Below are 9,328 nucleotides of genomic sequence, written 5' to 3' on the forward strand. Positions count from 1 at the left end.
TTCAAATTTAGAAATCTGGACATCCTAGAAGCATAGCCCACAGCCTGGAGTGGAGACAGAGCTGTGGTCATTAGGAGGGGAGCTAGAGGTTTTGGCATGCACAGAAGCTCCCACAAAATCACTGAACCCTAGATTTTCAGTTAAGGATCCCACTTACAACCTCACCCACACTTGCACCCCCTGTCCCGGCCAGCTCACTCTCTCCCCAAGGGACTGAGTTTGCAGCATCTCTGTGTCAGAATGGCTGGGATATTCCAGTCAGTTTCCGGTTGTTCCCAATTTGCAATAGAATGGAGAAGAGAGACAGGCAAACCATGGATGGTCTAACCGTTTGCAGAAGAGGAACTTGTAACCCACAGGCCAACAGATCTGGGAGCATTCTAACCTGACTTTTTTATTTTGTAGAAGAAGACACTGAGGTGCAGGGGCAAGAAATTGCCTCAGTTACAAGAGTTCCCTGTCTCATGCACCACTGTGCTGACAGAGAGCTATTTCACCAATGTTTGTGTGCCCAGGGTTTGATGAAAGGGAAGCTTAAGTTAATCGGGGAGGGAAAACTTGTCAACTCTTTTCATGAGGTGAGAAGAAAATTTATTCATTCCTTCATTCATTCACTCAAAAAACCATCCACACTGTTTCTGGCAAATGGGTGAAATATGATAGATAAAGTTTTTGCTTTAGGGGAACAACATCTGGTTGGAAGACTGGCAGCTTATCTGACAATTTCTGCAGCATAGCATAGGCGGCTTTGATGGGGGAGGCACAGGCTCGGGTCGAGTGGTGCTCCTGCTGGTATGAACTGGCAGCTGCATTCTCAGAGAGAAACATGACAAATGAACACTATAGAGACTCTTAGGAAGTCCCAGGGAATGTAAATCTTGCAGGTGATCCTGGGAATTACTGTCTTCGGGTATGGTATTCTCAACGCCACTCACTCCTCTCCCACTGTGTTAGAGATCTTCTGCCAGCTACCAAGTTATGGGCTGTTTGTGACCAGACTCTCCTCCGCATCAGCGGGGGTCAGTCTACCACCCTCAGAGGGCGGTCCCTCTGCCCATGACATAGTATGGCTCCTGGGAATTCCTAGAAAGAAGTGGTGGTTCTGTCCGTGGTGCTGATTCAAAACTGAGAGAGCTTTGGTCAAAGTGTGTGTGTGTGTGTGTGTGTGTGTGTGTGTGTGTGTGGTGCTGTGTCTGAAGGTATTTAAATTTGTGGATGTGATAAAGTGGATTGCCCTTCCCTGGTGTGGGTAGGCTCCTTCAATACACTGAGGCCTGAATAAACCAAAGTAGAATAGTATTAGTGCACAGCATTCATGCGATAACTTTAAAGTTTTGTTCTCAAACAGGCAGTCTGTCCAGACACTTTATCTTCCCCTCCATTTCGAGCCAGTGTTTAGGGAGTGGCTGTTTCTGTCAATCAAGTTCTCTGAAACCTAGGTGTCTGGGGTTGAGAGAGGCAAGGAGACAGAAAGAGGGTAGATCTCAAGTGGTATTCAGAACACACTTCCAGGGACACAGGACTTTATTTTTTTAGATTACAGTAGGTGCTAAGGCCCTACCAAGCCCAGCTATGTGTCTTACATGAGTTTTGTCCTTGAAACTCAACTCAGAACAATGTGATGGAAAATGGCACGATCGGGTGATCCTCAAATACAGAATCAGTGATATGCAAAGCTCCTTCTGTAGAAGACCTTTCATTAATTTTATCCAGCTTTGTCCACTCATATGAGTGGTACTATGTGTATTGGTGACTACCAGTAAAAATTATCAGAGTTTTCTCAGCACACATTTTCCCTTGTTCTCTACCTCTGCAGAAAAGGTACCTCTCATAACCACAGAGCTTTCAGTACCATGCTGCATGATGTGTCTTAGCATGTCTACCATCAGGACAAGTTCCTGGCACATACTTGCATTTCCAAGGTATAGGGAACTGCACAAAATGAACATGACCTTGTACCAGGACCTGTGTATGGTGCTTTGTCTGTATCACAATATCCTAGTGAGATGGGGGCTTATTATTCCCCCACTTCACAGAGCAGGAAACTGAGATAGAGAGGGGTGATGTGACTAACTTTCCAGTTGTCACCCCCTTAGTGGTGATTAAACTCTTTTCAATTCAAGTCATTTTTTAAATACTAAAACTCTATTTTCTTCTACAGCAATCAATTTTCATGAAATCATTTATAATCCTCTAACTAGAGATATAAGAATCAATTTTTGAAGTTTCCCTTTCTCAGAGAAGTTCTGGGTTCCTGGACAAGATCAGAAACAATGGTGCTGGTTGGTATCTGTCCTCTGAATACTTGGAGCTGAGGCTCCCATCCAGTGACCGCCAAGTTTTCAGCTTGTGATAGCTGAGGAAATTTCACTGGAGATCTTGAATTCATTACTATTTGAGCAGAAAAATTAGTGTGCAGAAATCTGACTGTATGGGAATGACAGCTTCCCATTTATGACCTCATCCTTCCCATTGTATTAACTTACAAATTCAAACTGCTATGAGGTGGCAGAGACCTCATGACAAACTAGTCCCACAGAGGAAAGAAAGGTTGCTTTTTTCCTTTTATTGTGATCTTGAAAAGTATGACGTTCAAGGGGATGAGATATTTAAACAAATGTAAATGTTCCCTTTGTGTTGGTTAAAGGTATAATAGGTATTGGCTGTCCTAACAAAAATTGCAAAGGTAGGTCTTGGAATTACTCTTGTCCCTCCTCAGTCTGATCCCCAGGAACTAGGCCTTGAATATACAAAGCCATGAACTCTCTTTGGACTCAGTATTTTTCTCAGGACCCTGAGAGTCATGACCTCACCCCCATAGGTGATGCTGAGGGGGACGGTTTTCTGTGGCCATGCAAGCTTCAGGAATCATCATACATCAAATAGTTGATGCCAATTTTCCAGACCCATGCACTGATGACCTAAACATGAGCTGTCTGTCCAGGTCCTTCATTTTGTATGCTGTAGAAAACTTCCCCTCCCTTGAACCTTATCTTCAACTAATTTACTTGTGAAGTGATAAGGTGGCTAAGGAAGAAGAAGATAGGCCTGTCTCTCCAGTACAGACCCAGGAGACTCCAGGTACATGACGGTGCTGGTCGTGGTGCTGAAATCGGGCAAAGTACTAAGATCAGAGGTCACTCACCTCTGAGAGGGGTCTGACTTTTCCAGCATAGAATCCGGAGCTTGGAGTGGTGAACAGGTGTGGCGTGCCTAAGAGGAAAAAATCAGAAAGAAGTACACTCGCTTATCTACAGGCTGGTGTTCTCTTATGCTTCTCTCTGCTTCCTAGTTCATCCACAGGGTATTCAGTGTGTTTGGCTGTCCTGGTGGGGGAGCTGTCAGGGCTGAGATGGAAGTTGCTGTGTTGTTGTGCACTTGCTGATTTAAGCAGTCTGCAGAGAAAAGAGAGCTTGAAGAAAAGGCTACTGGGCAGACTAAGAGAGTTTGGACAAAGATGTAGGAGGACCAGAGAGGGTAGGTCATTCTAGACATGACAAAGAAACCCCCAAAATTTAGAGTGATCCCAAAGTAGCCTTTTTTGTCAATGGGAAGGATGCTGGTGTCTATGGGTAAGTTGTCTCACAGAAAACGAGCAAAACCCAGGCAGCAGTGGGCTGAGGCGTGAGGGGGTGTTTAATGCTGTGTCTGGGAACCTGGCACTCCACTCCCACCCTGGCCTCAGAGAGAATAGGGATGCTCTGTGCACCCTGATTCAGAATATGCTCCTAGACTGTCCCCAGAGGGGGGCTACCTCTACGTGGCCAGGGGGCAGGAGACTTCACTGATGATTTTGTTGTACCTTCTTCACTTTATAGCATCTACGTGCCTAACCTGAGTAGGGAACATATTAAAACAAAATACATCCTGCATTTAACTGCCATTAGACCTTCACTTGGCTCTGGTTCTTCCTTGATTAGGCCTCAAATTCTCCACATGCTTGAAGGTTTAGCCACTGCCCCCTCCCCCAGGTGGAAGCACAGCATGGAGAAGGAAAACAGCGATCAGGAAACTGTAGCCCACATGCTGAGAACAGTTGTACACTTTTTAAGTTATTATTTGATATTTAGATAGAAACACCAACTTGTTTTCCCACTCATCCACAATTCATGTCCCCTGAGGATAAAACCCACAACCTCAGAGCACCAGGATGATGCTTTAACCAACTGAGCTTCCCTGCCAGAACTGGTTTTGCACTTTAAAATAAATGGGAGGTAAATGAAAGATCAAAGTGTATGAAACCCAAATTTAAGTGTCCAGCAGTTTTACTCGAATGCGGTTATGCTCACTCTGCAATAGAGGAGTTATGACAGAGACCCCATGGCTCACAAAGCCTAAAATGTATTCTACTTTTCAGATTCTTTTTTTATATTCAGGCAGTTTGTGGAAGGACTTATCTCTGAATGCCCTTTCTTCAGCTGTTAAGTGCAGTGATAGTGGCAGCGCCTCATATGTAACATAGAACAGTCATGTTGTGAGATGAGACCTACAGCCATCTTTTCAGCATAATTATCTGCCAGAAACTGTCTTAAACTCATGATTGGTATTGTTAGTTCAATTTGACTCAAATAAAACATTTGAGGGTTTTATTGCTAATTGTCCCATTTTACAGATGAGAAAGCTGACGTCCTCGATGGCAGTGATTGAGTTGCTGTGGTGTCAAACTTTGTCACTTCATATTGAGTATGTCTCCATCACTTCAGGAGGCAGGGGCCACAGATGACAGGGATTAATTTTCATCACTACAACCTGGCCCAGGGCCAAGCTGACACAAGGAGACCTCAAGAAATGATCATTAGACAAATGAAAAAAAAAACCAGTGATCCAGAATCGGCCCAGGGTGATCTCTAACAGTGACCTTACGGTGGTCATCTATCCTGGAACTGTGGCACTGTGGTTCCCAACATGAGAAAAATACGGGTGACACAGTGCTTGTCACATGCCTCAGGACACCACACATCTCGAATCCACACCCTGTGCAGCTCTGGTCCCTTCATCATAAAAACCTTTGAGCCCTGGCTCTGGGGATACAGGTTTGAGAACCTGAAGGGTCAGTTTCATAGACCCAGGATCTCTGGTCTTCTGATCTCAGAGATCTGAATCTTTGGACTCCCCTAACTTTCCATTTCACAGGTCTCCTAAGCCCTTGGTCAGTGGAGGGGAGAAGGAGTCTCTAGTTCCTGGAGTTTGGGTAGGAGAAAGTTGTTTCTGGAGCCCAGTTTTTCTCAGCTGCTTGGATCTCTGAGTCTGAGTCTCCGGACCTTGGTGCTCAGAGTTGGAGTAGAAGGTCTAAGCCTTTGGACCAGTACGTCTAGCAGGTCTAAGTTTAAAGGCCCTTGGATTACTGGATCACTGAGTCTCAATGACTCTGGGTTTCCTTTTACCTCTCGACCCCTCAGTCTCAGAGTTGGGGTCTGTAGGGTCTCTTGGTCCTGTTAGGACCTCCCCTTTTGCCGTCCACCATTGAGCTCCATCTCCATGTGATAGGAAGTGTGTATCCGGTTCACAGGCTGGGCCTGCATGACGGGTCCCATCTCACTCACTACCTAGAGCCAGCCCGGCGCCCTGCAGAGACACCCCTGACACACACACCAAAAATCACTAACAGCTGATGCACACGCAGAGACCTCAGCTCACACCCTGCTCCTTCTTCCCATGCGACACGCTGAAGCGCACCATTACTGCCCCTGCAGGTATGCAGATTCCACTTCGAGCTTCCACCCTTGGAATCTCTGCCCTGTTCCTGCACTGCCTCCAGCTCATACCTTCGCGACCAACCCTCCACCCTTTTCCCTCCATCTACTCGGAGATTATGGCATTCACAGATCTGGCCACAAGGGGACACTGTGCCCATGCCTGTGCATGGGGTGGCTATTTCTGGCAAAGCAAAGTTTCTTCCCACTGTCTCTTTGGGGAGCTCTGATTTCTCCCTGTGGCCTGAACTCGCCTCCAAGGGCAAGAGACTAGTCTGGCAGAAATATTAAGGCCCTCACCTGGACACTGGAAACCTTCCTTGACCTCAAAAGCAGTCTGTTCATTCATTCTACAAATGCTTTATTTATTGATTGATATTAGACAGAGGGGAAAAGAGAGAGAGATAAGGAAAGAGAGAAACATCAATTTGTTGTCCTACTTATGTATGCATCCATTGGTTGATTCTTGTGTGTGCCCTGACTGGGGATGAAAACTGCGAACTTGGCATATTGGGATGATGCTCTCACCAGCTGAGCTACCTGGCCAGGGCCTCATTCCACAGATATTTATCAAGCACTATATTTGTGACAGTGGTGAAGAGAGGAGTCCCCTCTTCAGTGGTTTGGGATGGAGAGAGGACAGCTAGGCTTCCCCCCACCTAGAGCCACAGAGGCAAGAGGGACCGGGTTGTTACCTCTACGTCCCCTACACAGCCAGTCTTCTAAGATGAAAACACCAAGCACACCAGCCTGGCCCCCTGTTCTGTGCACCTTCAGGGACTCTGGTTTCTGCCTCAACACTCACAGGTGACACTGAGGTGTTTGGTTCTCTCCGCAGTTACACCAGGTGCAGGGAACTTCACCTGATAGGTGAGGTTGCTACTGTGGTCCTGGGGGCGTGGATTACAGGTGACGAGTCCTGAGGCCCAGAGAGTGTGAGTAGCTGATGTCCAGGAGAAGGTGCAGCATGTGTCCTGCTCATAGGCCCATGACAGGGAGCAGGACAAGTTCCCGGGATGGCCGACTCCAGGGACACAGGTGTGACTGAGGGCTGTGGAGGAGAAGGGGAGACAGGAGGTCAGGGGGGAGAGTCCCAGGTACAGTCCTGAGAGAAGAAGCCTCGGGCTTTGCTCCATGTCCTCCCATCTCAACCCTGACCGGGGGCCACCAAACACTTTCTGTGTAGCCTCTCTGGGAGCCCATTACTTCACTGTCCCTGCTCAGAGTACATTTAGTGTGTTCGAGTGTTCCAAAGGACTTCCTTTACCTGGAAAGTTTGTCATTTGTCCCCCTGGCATCTCTGATGTCCAGGGAGCAAGTGTAGGACCAGGAATCCCAAAGAAGGTGGAATGCACCCTGGGTCTCCTCCTGCATTTTATATCTGAGGTTATTTAGGGTCACAGAGGAAGGAGGTTTGGCCACTACCATTGCACTAGCTACACCCATTCCTCTTGGCCATTCAACTGCCAAGAGCAGGGGTAGCAGAAGCAACATTTCTGACTCAGAGGGTTTCTGGGTGCCGGTGCATGAGAAAGAATGATGCTGTGGGAGGAGGATTGTGGTGAGATTGTTACAACAGAACAGACTGCCATGGAGGCCACGTGACACTCAGAGAGCTGGAGAACTGATTTATTATGCTGGCGGGCCCAGAGGAGCTAGCACTCTGAAGTCTGAGCCCGACTGGCTGGGTCTGTGGGGTTTTATGACTGCACAGTCGGGTGGGGTTATATGGTATGCAGAATGCTGAAGCAGGTTTACAGAAGCTAAAAGGTGGAATTAGTAAAAGCAGAAGATAAATTCAAAATAGCCATATCAAAACCATGCAAGCTGGGAAGGAGTATGAGATCTTGGCCCTTCCTAAAAGAATCTCAAACTCACACTTCGCCCCATCTCAGCATAGAACAGATAATCAGCACACAACTTAGAGACCCAGGACACCCGGCCAGAGAACAGACAGGGAGCTGACCCCAAGTCCTGTCTGTTCATGGGGGGTTGTCTTCCATCACTGGAGCAGGAACTGGACCTCTGAGGACATCTGAGGATGGGATGCATGAGTCTCCTAAGGTCTTTCCGTATGAGGGGTTATTCTGAGCTCCATTGTCTATAACAGGGAGCTGGTCCACGGAAGTACTGACCTGGAGGTCACAGGTTGTTCTACAAGCTGTGATTGATCCTAAAGGGTGCAAGCATCGAATGTCCGTGTGTGAGTCTGGGGCAGAAGAAAAAATGGGGGTCTCAGGTGAAGTGAAGGCAGCATCCATTCATTTATTAAGTCACTGACAAAATGCTTAGTGAGCATCGATGTGATGTTTGGTTGAAGACAAGACAAGAAGGGCTACAGCGAGGTAGTCTATGACAGTGAGGCTCCTGACCCAGTGACATTACTGTAAGGCATTTTTCCCCTCCGAGAAGGAAGGAAGGGGCCATAGCCACAAAGTGTGGAATAGTAAAGGCTTTATTGTGTACTGCACTGTGTAGATGATGTTCTCTGGTCCCGGGGGGCAGGGATCAGAGAAGGTGCAAGGGGTGATTCATGTGAGAGATATTTAAAGGGTCCCTAGGGTGGTCGAGCTAATATGACATGGTGAAATCTCATTGGCTGATGGACAGTCACTTTTTCCAAAGGGTTCCTGGGAAGTTTCTTTTGGTGTGTCTGAGTGTGGGCAGTCCTAGACAAAGTTGCAGGGCCTGAGTTCCCAACGTGACCTTTCCCCATTGCCAACCACCCTACATCCTGGTGTTTTGTGTTTATTAGGGGTGCCGCTTATTCATCTGGCTACTTCCTGCTGATTAGGGACATCGTGGGGACATGGAGATCGGAAGGTGGTGGTTTTGAGGGGTGTCAGGAGGAACATCTGTTTGGCCGTGAGTTAAGAATCTTCGCAGATGTGGTCCTGTAAGGATTATTTTAAAAAAGAGGAGTAATAGGGGGATTTGAATGATGGCTGTTCTGTTGTTTTGTGTTCATTGTGGTGTGGTTGTGGGAGGTGGCAAAGACCGTGTTTACCTACACCGAAATCTGGACTGGTGGCTCTGCTTCCATGTCCTTGCACCTTCCACACCAACCATTGACACCACTGTGGTCAGGGCTCCGTGACAGTGTGTTTTCTGTGTTCTCTCTTCTCTAAGAGCCATCAAACCTTTTGTTATTTCACCTGCTGTCGTCACATTACACGGAGTATACGTGTTCCCACCTGCAGTCAGGACCCTTCTCCTGACCTCAGACGTTCACACGGCTCTCTCACTGACATCCCCAGTTGGATGTAAAGTTCATTCTTAGAATGAACATCACCCTCCAAACCCTCTGCTCTGTGCCCAGGACACACTACCAATCCTTTCTGTTGCTCAGGGAAGATGCTTGGCATCAGCATTGCTCTGACTCTGCCTCCTTCCCTACGTCTACTAGGAAACTCAGTGAACTTGAACCTCAAGGCGTATTCAAAACCCTAACTCCGCCCTCATGCCTGCTGCAGCCGCACATACACTGAAGTGGGGGCAACACAGAGGAGATTTGCATGGCCCCTGAGCAAGGATGACACACAAATTTGTGAAGCGTTCCATTCTTGTTTTTTTAAAAAATAGATATAAATAAATAAAAAATATATATATAAATAAATAAAAGTCTCTAGATGACA

General features: G+C 47.1%; 1 non-coding gene across 1 annotated transcript; it reads left to right on the top strand.

Annotated features, from left to right (window-relative positions):
- The first annotated feature begins 9,155 nt into the window (after positions 1-9,155).
- On the top strand, positions 9,156-9,260 carry LOC136332739 (U6 spliceosomal RNA). The gene has a single exon (XR_010730893.1). It is a non-coding gene; the product is annotated as a U6 spliceosomal RNA (small nuclear RNA).
- Positions 9,261-9,328: the final 68 nt, after the last annotated feature.

Source organism: Saccopteryx bilineata, chromosome 3 (assembly GCF_036850765.1).
Source record: "Saccopteryx bilineata isolate mSacBil1 chromosome 3, mSacBil1_pri_phased_curated, whole genome shotgun sequence".
Lineage (NCBI taxonomy): Eukaryota > Metazoa > Chordata > Mammalia > Chiroptera > Emballonuridae > Saccopteryx > Saccopteryx bilineata.